Source organism: Puma concolor, chromosome A1 (assembly GCF_028749965.1).
Source record: "Puma concolor isolate L17-30 chromosome A1, mPumCon1.1.hap2, whole genome shotgun sequence".
Classification (NCBI taxonomy): domain Eukaryota; kingdom Metazoa; phylum Chordata; class Mammalia; order Carnivora; family Felidae; genus Puma; species Puma concolor.
In genome coordinates, this window is record NC_141667.1 from 210682954 (window position 1) to 210693611 (window position 10658).

General features: G+C 35.3%; 1 long non-coding RNA gene across 1 annotated transcript; it reads right to left on the reverse strand.

Moving 5' to 3' along the window:
- Positions 1-313: 313 nt before the first annotated feature.
- On the reverse strand, positions 314-10133 carry LOC147584733 (uncharacterized). Its single transcript, XR_015255937.1, has 3 exons — positions 9823-10133; positions 6709-6905; positions 314-473 (listed from the first exon to the last, which is right to left on the reverse strand). It is a non-coding gene; the product is annotated as an uncharacterized LOC147584733 (long non-coding RNA).
- Between the last annotated feature and the right edge of the window lie 525 nt (positions 10134-10658).

The window sequence follows — 10658 nt, forward strand, 5'->3', positions numbered from 1 at the left end:
TTCTAACCACTTCCAGAGCTGTAGATTATATAGAAATATGATCTGCTTTCCAAATTGTTATAGAATGCTTTAGTGTTTTTCACTACTAACCAGAACTAAAACCTTCTAGACTGTGGCATCTATATCCTTGCTGTTCAGCTTAAGATTATTAAACTGATGCCATATACTTTAGGATTTTATTATAAAATCACCTAATTACCAGGTACCATTTTTCTTCCTATTGCACAGGATGGAAACTAAATTTCTACAACTAATAGACTACCAAATACAGTAATTTAAAGAAAAAATATATTAAGATCTTTCTCACCATAACAGTTCAGGGTTGGTGAATGGTCCAGAAAGAATTAGGCTGCTTCTCCAAAAATTTTCCACAGATGCAGAGTCCCTCTGTCTTCTTGCTCTACTTTTCTCTCATGTGTAGCCCTCATACACAATTATAGCTGGCTGATCATGACCAGAATAACATTCAGATCCTCAGGAAGGAAGAAAGGGAGTAGAGGTTAACAACTGGTTTTTTTAGGCCGTGATTTAGAACTTGCACACGTCACTTTTTGCTCATATTCCATTGTCAAGAATTTAATTTTACAGGTATATCTGTGTGAAGGAAGAAGGAAATGTTGTCCTCTATAGTCTTTTCAGCTGTCAGCCCAGATAAAAGGACAGGGAAATTCTATTAATAAAGGAAATAAGGGGAAAACAGAGAGTTGAGAGACAATTAGAGCATAAACTCAAATCCTAACCCTTTCCATTGCATTTGCTCCTGACAAGACAAAAGGATAAGATACAAACTCCTTAGCATGGTATACCAACATCTTCATGGACATTCTTTTCAAATAATGAAGCTGGGAGGGTGAGTTTGTCATATATTTGATATAATAAAATCATTATTACCATTACATTATGAATTGTCATTGATTTGTCTGTTTCTTCTGCTATAATAATAACTCAGTAACAACAACAACTTGCAGTTCTCTAAAGTCCACATACAATCCTAAAATATAAAGTGTCTTAACTGGTAATAATTGCTAATTAAATGGAAATTACTCTAGCTGAGTTTATGGAAGTATTATGCTGGAGGAAAAAAAAATAGCAAAAACCATTGTCCTAAGTAGGGTAGCTTCTATGAAATCTATTTATCTGAGTTATTTATTAAAGCAATGGCCATTCAGAACTATCTTTTGTCTCTGTCACACACTTGAAGAAACCAGCCATCATTCTAAAGTAATGTTGAGATACAAGAAGCCACTTATTATAGTATTAAATACTTCACTCAGTGAGCAAAGAGTAATGGGTTGGAGGGTTCAATCAGGACAGAGTACATAGGTTCAACTTGTTCTTTGACAATACAAATTGATGCAATAGAGGAAGTCCAAAATTCCTTTGGTTTGAGTGAATTTGCCTTAACCTATTAGACTTTGTTACATTCCAATTTCAAACACGGAATCATCCTGAAATGTATGTGGTATAATTCTATCATAGGACGGTTATTTTCTGTGAAAGAAGGGATCCTTGTGCCTTACTACAAATGCACAAATGCCCTTCAAGGAGCTGAAGAGGACGAAGAGGTAAATTTTATATAATTTGCCTTGGTTTAGAACACATAACTGGTTTTCCTGATTTAAAGTGTTGTTTACATCTTTAAATTCTCTCCATTGTACTCTGCTCTGGATTAACAGAAATATCCCAGAATTTTAACCAAGATAAGTTATGTAAAAATGAGACTTCTGAATATAAGCCTGTCTTAAGTCATTAGAATTAGTGTGAAAGCTTCAGATTATTATGTACCATTAACAGATGAAAATTCAAGATTTAGTTTGGCTATGTTTAAAATCCATTCAATACGTGTTTTCAAATTTGAATCAGATTTATATCTTCCAGAATTCAAGGGAATCTCTGTATCAAAAGTACATTATTCAATTCAAAGGAGATTTTATTAGTAAGTTAAAGAAGGCTTATAAACTTTAACAGTCAATAACTACATCACAGATAAAAAGCATTCTGGCAAATTTAATTTTTATTATTTGTGAATATGCTGTTTTTTCAAGGCATGGAGTACTTGGGACTCCAATTACATGCATAGATTTGTGGTTTTCTTAGAAGACATTCTATCAATCAATCACTTCTGCCTCCTTTGAAAACACAATGGAAAATAACAAGGATATTTTGTTTATAATTAATTTTTATATTTTACTTTATATTTATTAATACTTGCACATATTATAAGCACAAATTTATAACAGAACACAGCATTAGCCCGGCTATCCATTTCTCTTGTTCCATATACACAAAAATTAGTTTTGTCCTGTGAGCCTACTGTTTTCAACTCTTATAAAAACTATTTGGAGAGGGGCTGGCTTTTCTTTCCCTATTCATTAATATTTTCAATGTGCTGATAAACATTCATAATATTTTATATTATCTGTTGATTTATTATTATTATAGTTTTACACTCTTTCGTGTTATTTTGGAACTCCTTTGCATTTCTATTTACTGGTTTGTCTCCATGCTTTGGTCAAGCACATCTTCTAATAGCTTCCCAAGAAAGGGAGAGTGAGGAATAAAATTTTGATGTTTCGTTGTCTGAAATTACTTTTATCTTACTCTTTTCCTTGGCTTATGATTTTTGTAATTTGAATGTTTTTTTTTTGTTTTTTGTTTTTTTTTTTTTTAATTTTTTTTTCAACGTTTATTTATTTTTGGGACAGAGAGAGACAGAGCATGAACGGGAGGGGCAGAGAGAGAGGGAGACACAGAATCGGAAACAGGCTCCAGGCTCTGAGCCATCAGCCCAGAGCCCGACGCGGGGCTCGAACTCACGGACCGCGAGATCGTGACCTGGCTGAAGCCGGACGCTTAACCGACTGCGCCACCCAGGCGCCCCTAATTTGAATGTTTTAAGATAAAAATGATATCATCTTAGACTTTTGAAGCCAGTGCTCCAAACTTGATTCCCAATGTTTTTGAGTAATTTAATGCTATGCTTGAATATTTACCATGACCTTATTTTTACCCTGCAAAATTCTAGAATTGACTATCGAGTGTTGGTGATCTAAAATTTCAAAATTATGTTAATGATGCATCTACTTTTCAGTCCATTGTATTTGGACTTCGTAGGCCATTTCCATCCAGAATTTTATATTCTTGAGTTCTAATAAAGGTCCTCATACTATTTCACTAGAAATCTCCTCCCTTCTGTGCTCTTTGGAAGTCATTAATCAGATGTAGCAATTTTTCTTCAATCTTCTAACTTTTCCTCCTTATTTCTCAACTTTTTCTTTTCTTTTATCCTTTGAAAGATCAACTTTAACTTCTAATCTCTCTAATGAATTTTTGTAAAATTGCAGCTTCCATAATTATAATTACCAATTGAAATTTCTTATTTTCTTTTATTTCTTTTAATAGCATATCCTTGTTTCACGTTGCAGTGTCTTATCTCTCTGATAGGTGATCAAATTTTCTTTGAAATTTATCTCTGCTGAATGCCTCTCATGGCTTCTTTTGCTTTTTTCCCCCTTTATTTTAGAAGGTTGTTTAAAGAAAGTCATATATAAGATTAAATACCTGAAAAACTACCTGCAAATATTCCCCACGGGTGGACCAAGTTTGTCAAGTGCTGAAATCATTGTACTGTCTGTTTTCACCTTGGGGCTCACTCCCCACACTGTAGTTTCTGCAAGACAATCTTTTAAAGCCATTCTCTTTCCCCAGAGAGGGATCCTCTACTCTATTGTGACAAGGTTGAGGGAGTGTGGAGAAAAGCAAGAAAATAAGGAGAGCAGGAAAGAACCCTACATGCATTTTGGGTACTTGTGAGAGTTGCGGCCACATAATTCATTGTGATTTCAGTTCTTCTATATTGTCCTATTATTTACCTCTGCTCTGAAACTTTTCGGGTTCAGGTTCTTAAACCCATTGCCTAAGACTGGTGGTAGATGAAGGGCGAGTATCCAGGTCACATTAAGGGTCATTGGGGACCTGGCCCCCAATCCACTCCATTAAAAAGCATTCAAACAATCCCCCTCTTTTCAGCATCTCCCTCCACCTCCCCCTTGTCTTTCACCAAAGTTGTCCCTTCCAATTTCTAAGATTTTAATTTCTACAATGTGAAACAATTTGTTTCTCATCTGTGTTATCCTCTGCAGGCCTCACTAATCTGCTTTTGCACTTCATATAGGTCTAAATTACCAATATCTCCTAGCTTCATCAAATTTGAGCATTATGCTGTAATTATGTCTCTGCTTATTTTATTACTTGTAAATGATTTTTGAGCCTAGGAATGATGTTCAATATAAACAAGGACAGTTGAGTCATTTGTAAGAAGTGTAATCAATAAAGTGATATTTATTTGCTCTTAGATTGTCTTGTAGAACTAAAAATTAAAAATCACATTCCCATTCAAGGGTTTTCCTCTCCCTGTAAAATAAGCAAACCAAAATTATGTGAGTTTACTCATCCATTCTATGACAATTTTTTTTTTTTTTTTTTTTTTTTTTTTTTTACTATTGTGCTAGGCATTGTGCTGTTGACTGGGGATTCAAGGGTGAACAAGGTGTTCTACCATCTGGTGTGGGGTACAGACAATTAAACAGGCAATTACACACTAGTGTGGACATAGAACAGTGTTTTATGGGAGCTCATAAGAACAACATCTGTCTCAGAATTATGGGGTCAAGCAAGGGTTAGCACCTAGTGTAGAAAATTATGTCTAAGCTGACATTTGAATGATGAGTACAAGTTAGCCAGGTTAATTTTGGAGGGAAAGAATGTCATAGCAGAAGTATGGAAAAACCTGAAGGAGAGAGATAACAGAGCACATGTAAAGAAATGAAGGAATTTTATAAGGCTTGTGGGAACTGGCACTCAGAGATGAGGTCAGGAGAGAAGCTTGAAGAGGTGAGCGGAGGTCAGACTCTCAGTACCTTAAAAGTAAAGTGAATTTGTTTGAACAGTTACTAAGGGAAATGGGGCATTCCTCTGAGGTGAAGTAAATGATGCTGAATAGAAGAAAGTGTTAATGAAGGTAAAAGATGTTGGGATGCCCAGGTGGCTCAGTCAGTTAAGCATCTCTTAATTTCAGTTCAGGTCATGATCTCATGGTTTGTGAGTTCAAGCCCTACGTTGGATTCTATGCTGAAAGTGCAGAGCCTGCTTGGGATTCTCTCTCTCCCTCCCTCTCTCTGCCCCTCCCACACCTGTGCTGTCTCTCTCTCTCTCTCTCTCAAGATAAATAAATAAACAAACTTTAATAATGGTAAAAGATGTTTGCACATAACTGATGTAATCCAACTTAGACACATTGGATACCTCAAATAGAATCATAACAAAGATGACAGAATTATATAGAGCAACACCATCATTTTCATAATGCACAATTAGATAATTAATTAAAATAATAATTATTTCCTCAATTTTACTCATCTTCGTGTTTAAAATTCAATTCTTTTTTTTTTCAAACTGTCAGCAGCAATTTAAAAATAAGTTTGCTTAGCAAATGGAATTTTCAAGGATCCATGGCTTAATCTATGAATTCTCTTGATCTGACTATTAGAAGACCAATCCTGAATGAATGATTCTGATGGGACCTCTGGAACTCACTTCCTGGTGGGTACAATTTTCTAAGTATGTGTGTAGGAGATTATGCTTCATTGACTATAGATCTTCTATGGAACAAGCAGTTAATGAACTATACTGTCAATGAGTTGTGAAACTCAAAATCAGTAGACTTTAATGATTCTAGTTAATCAAAAATTACCTCATTCCATAACCTGTACCACTTAAAACACCAAACATCATCTTGATAAGTAAAATGTGAGTTAGGTTGAATATAACAAATAGATTTAGTTAATATCTCATTATTATGGAAATGAACAAATTAATCCAGAAATTCTTATTTTTACTAGGTTCCAAATCTCTGTTTAAGCATCATTTCTTCCCATTAAGTCATCCCCACGATGAGGACTTACAGAACAGTAAGTAAACATGTAGAAAAAAATACTTGCTTTTATTTACCATCTACTATATGCTCAGACATAGTCAATGGGTTTTGAGAGAGAAATTTAATTCATATTTTTGTTACCAGTTCCCAGTGAGGGGAAAAAATATAGACTATGCTAGTAGTCTATATATCATACCAGTAAGAGAATTAATAATTACCCTATTATTACACAATCAGCAAGCAACAAAACCAGGGTTTGTGGAGTCATATCTGCCTCCATTATCATGCTCTTTCTACCTTCCCCTTTGCTCAAATTCTTTAACATGATACCTCCATAGAGCATAAGTTGAAAGAACAGTATTAATGGCTTTTTTGTTTTGATTTTTGATTAACTTCCTTATTTTTGTGCGCTTTTACTTCAGTATCATTTGAATATTCCCTAGTTATTCCTTTATCAAGATTATTTATTGAATAAATTAATATAATACATTGCCCCTGCCTTAAGAAAATTTTAAATCTAACTTGAAAAGTTAATTAACATTGTGAGATGAGAGTAAAGTGCCAGCACAGGAGAGCATATGATCAACAGCTAATGACACTGTACACATAGGAATGCTTTTGGAGTTTAGGAAAGGACAAGATAATTGTGCCTAATCAGGCATAAGAAAATAACTTTTAAAAAGTAGAAACTTCATAAAAATAAATATTCCCCAACCCCTTCTAGGAACACTCTTGTAGAATTGGTCTGCTTAATGATTCCAAAATGCTTTTACCTTTCATCATTGATCTCCCTCTGGAATTTAACTCATACTGTATGTGTTACAGGTTGGATTCTGACACTGTGTGTTGAAATAAGTAGTTAATCTCATGTAATCTGCAATATGCTTCCACAAATTCACTGCCATCTTCAGTACAAGTATGCAGAATCACATGCTCCAACAAAACACAAACCTCTTCACTTTATCAGACACTGTGGAAGAGAGGAGTACAACAAAACAGAACACAGTAAGATGGTACACACCTTAAAGAGAAACATGATAAAGCAAATATTGTACATGGAAGTCTAACTTTGTCAACATTTGCATTTATTTCATACAGATTGTAATGCCATCACAAACTTCTTATCTTTCCCATTTCCTTTGGTTATCTGTAACTTGCATAGTTAATTTGATATAAAGAATTATATGTGTCAAATCATATTTATCACACACACAAAAACAAATTTTATAGCAATTCAGATTTTCATGAAATGAACCAAAATGAGGATAAGAGATAAAACTACTTTTAGTCAGATAATGGAAGAAGGGTAACTGATATGGGTGCTGGGTGAGAATCCTTCTAACCTTTCCTTTTTACTTGACAGAGTTTATGGCTTACTTTCCTCCTATAAAACAACAGTATCTCAGAAAAGAGAAGTGCTAAATGGAAAGCAAAGATTAAAGGATGCAGCTGACAACATTGGGTAGGTTTCTGAAACCTTGAAGTTGCAAGAATTGGCCAAATAAATGAATATCACCAATACAAAGTGTGACTAAGTTTTTGGAGATGGACTTCATGGGTTCCTCAGGCAATGGCAGACATCAAGAGACTTTGGTGGAGCCTGGGTGCAAGTGGGGGATCTGAGTATCACTAAGAAAATGTTTCCTCCTTGTTGGGATATTTAAAAGAGGGGCTAAGAAGGTTGTGAGATTACATTGGAATGCGGCTGGCGTTACTCATTCATGAAATCATAATGATCATACTTTTCATTTTAATGTTTATTCCATGCATAGTGGGATGCTAGATTGTTACATTCACTACCTAATTTAATACAATCTTCAAAACACTCTTATGATTAGGCATTTGACAACATTTTAGAAACATCTCGGAGGAAGGGAATAATTTTTCAAACAACCTAGAAAGTAACTAATAGAATTGGCATTTGAACCCAGCTCTGTATTATTCCAAACCATGTATTTGCCTTTCTACATTATGATGCTAAATCATCACTGAAATGTTGGCCTAGGCATTCTTTCCTAATCAACAGAAAGTCTTCATATAATATTAAGATATATAGGGTGCCTGGCTCGCTCAGTCGATGAAGCCTATGACTCTTGATCTTGAGGTCATGAGGTCGAGCCCTACATTGGGTGTAGAGATTACTTAAAAAATAAAATCTTTGAAAAAGTGACATTAAGACATAAAAACATATTTGATACATATATAATACTGATTTCCTATTTGATTCAATTAATGATTTTTATTAGTTATAATTTTGGATTTTCCTTCTTGAAAATACATACTAGTGCTTATTTTTATTCCTGATATAAACACCAAATGGAACATAGCAGAAATGCTACAAACCTGAGAAATTTTCATTATCCTACTAAGCTTATATTTCTAATAATTTAATAGTGCATATTTTTAGGGAGACAGATTTCACTGAGTAAAACTCTCGTTTTAATGACAAAATTGATATCATGGGTTCAAAGTTCTATATTAGAGTGAACACACAAACTCTTTTTGATCAAAAATTAAGTGAATGTCTAATGTCAAAATTTTGTTATCTATTTATTTACATTCCCATTTTGTTTTTGCAGACATATGCTGACAGTTTAGCATAAGCTCAGCTACCTCTGGCATGAGTATTATTTGTTTCCTTTAATTTGAATTTGTGCCAGAGCCTTGGGTGAAGTCACCCATTACTTTGTTAAACGTCTTCAGTTCTTGGTCTCCTCAAACACCTTCAGTCAGCAAAAGGATTACTTATCATTCAGTGTAAATTGTTAATTATCCTCATTTAGCATACCCTGCAATTTTGCTAAGAACTCCATCTGATATCAGAGACTTTATTGGATTGTTAAACATTTACCTGCCAGAATTTAGAAATTACTGCCTGGGATTAAGTAACAACTAGTGAAAATTATTCTCAAAACTACCATAAGAAACAAGGTGGAAATTTATTTTAATGTGTTCAAGAGTTTAGCACCTTTATTTGCCCACTTTCTGGCCCTTCATTGAAATAATGGGGGTTTATTTTTTCACTCTTCTGTTTCAGTGGATTCTCTTTTAAACTCTATGTCAATTTATTGCTTCCCCTATCTATATTTGCATGTCTCACCTGACATCTTCTTTACTTTTTTGTTGTATCTTTACCCTTTATTTCCCCTTCTTTTGCAAAATCTCTTTTCTCTTTCCTATTACCTATGACAAATTCATTTTTAACTTGCTACAGAATCTTCCCTACAATCTCACAAAAATACTCACTTTAATATTAATTCCCTTCTCTTTTCACAAAATATGTAGATTATTTAGAGGTCTAAACTGCTCTTGTCATTATTTTTCTGGCAAGGACAGATTCTGATACTTCAGACTCTGCTGACAACTTTCAGTGCCTAATCCTAATGAAACTCCTTCACCTCTTATTGTTTGGCTTTTTTCCATATTTATTTTGAGGACTCCAACAAAGCAGAAAAAATACTTAAATAGCCTGCTTCCCTCCAGAGTCTTCAGGACTATTCCATTTTTCATAGATACATTAATCTTAATTCTTTCAAATCCATCAGAAAGCTCATGATTTCAAATCATGATTTTAAAGTCCAAATCTAATTTAATCAGGGAAATTTGATGAAGTCTTTTCCAAATGTATTCTTAAAGAAATTATTCCAAAGCTCTCCCATCCAACAAGGTCTTATTAATTTTGAAAGAAACAAACTTGATTTCACCCCTCAATATATTTCAGGACTTCATCACAGATCAATTTAGATTAATTATACTCTACAAGATATTACAATTAATAATACATACTGTATTGCACGCTTTCTTTAGGCTGTTCACAATCATGATTATGAAGATAAGAATTTAAAATTTGACAGCATACCCTACAGAGCCTATATCCAGAGAATTACCGTCTATTTTCTCTTCTTTAGAGCGAAGATTCTAGATTTTTTTTCCTTTTCTGTCAAGCTGTTTATTTTCCGTCGACCTTATGTCCACTTTGCGTTTAGAGTCTGTGAAAGAAGAGCTTCAGACCGGTCAGTAGTTCGCCCCCAACTCCGGCCTGGTAGTGGAAGCTACAGACCAGGCCTCAGCATGGAACTGCCGGCTGGCTGCGGGCACCACGTGCACCTTCAGACCCCACCGCCACCTCCCGCTGAGTCATAGCGATCGCTGCTGCTGGGGTTGTGCATTCAGCCTGAAATTCCCCCTTGCTCACACCCTCTCCAGCAACGACCTGCTCTTCCTCCTCAGGCTCTTCAGGATTTCTTTGGAGGTAGAGACTTCCCGCTTACTTCTCCCTTACGCGAGACTTCCCGTAAGCGTTCACAGGAGCCAGGACCGCACATGCGCAGAACTTCCTGGCCGCCCGGCCTCCTCAGGCTCGCCTGGTGAGCTCCCTGTGTTTGCTCTGGATGGCCGGGTCCACACGGGTGGGGGAGAGTATGTTATACGGAGCGGTGGTAGGCCCATGTTTGGAAGTCAGGGTTGGTGCCATCTAAGAGGGTTCCTGCTGCAAGAAATTTCAGGACTTCCTCCTCCTTCATCTGTAGGACATCAAGGGCTCTGGACATTGTCAAAGTTTCCCTGAAAGCTATGAGGGAAACTCAGAACAAGAGGGTGTGGACCCCTCTCTCAGTAGTAGGAAAAAAGCCAGTATCTCTTCATTAAATTTCAAAAAGAACATATTAGGTATCATAAAAAAATATATAATTCTTGCTTATTTTAAAATAACATGTAGAACTGG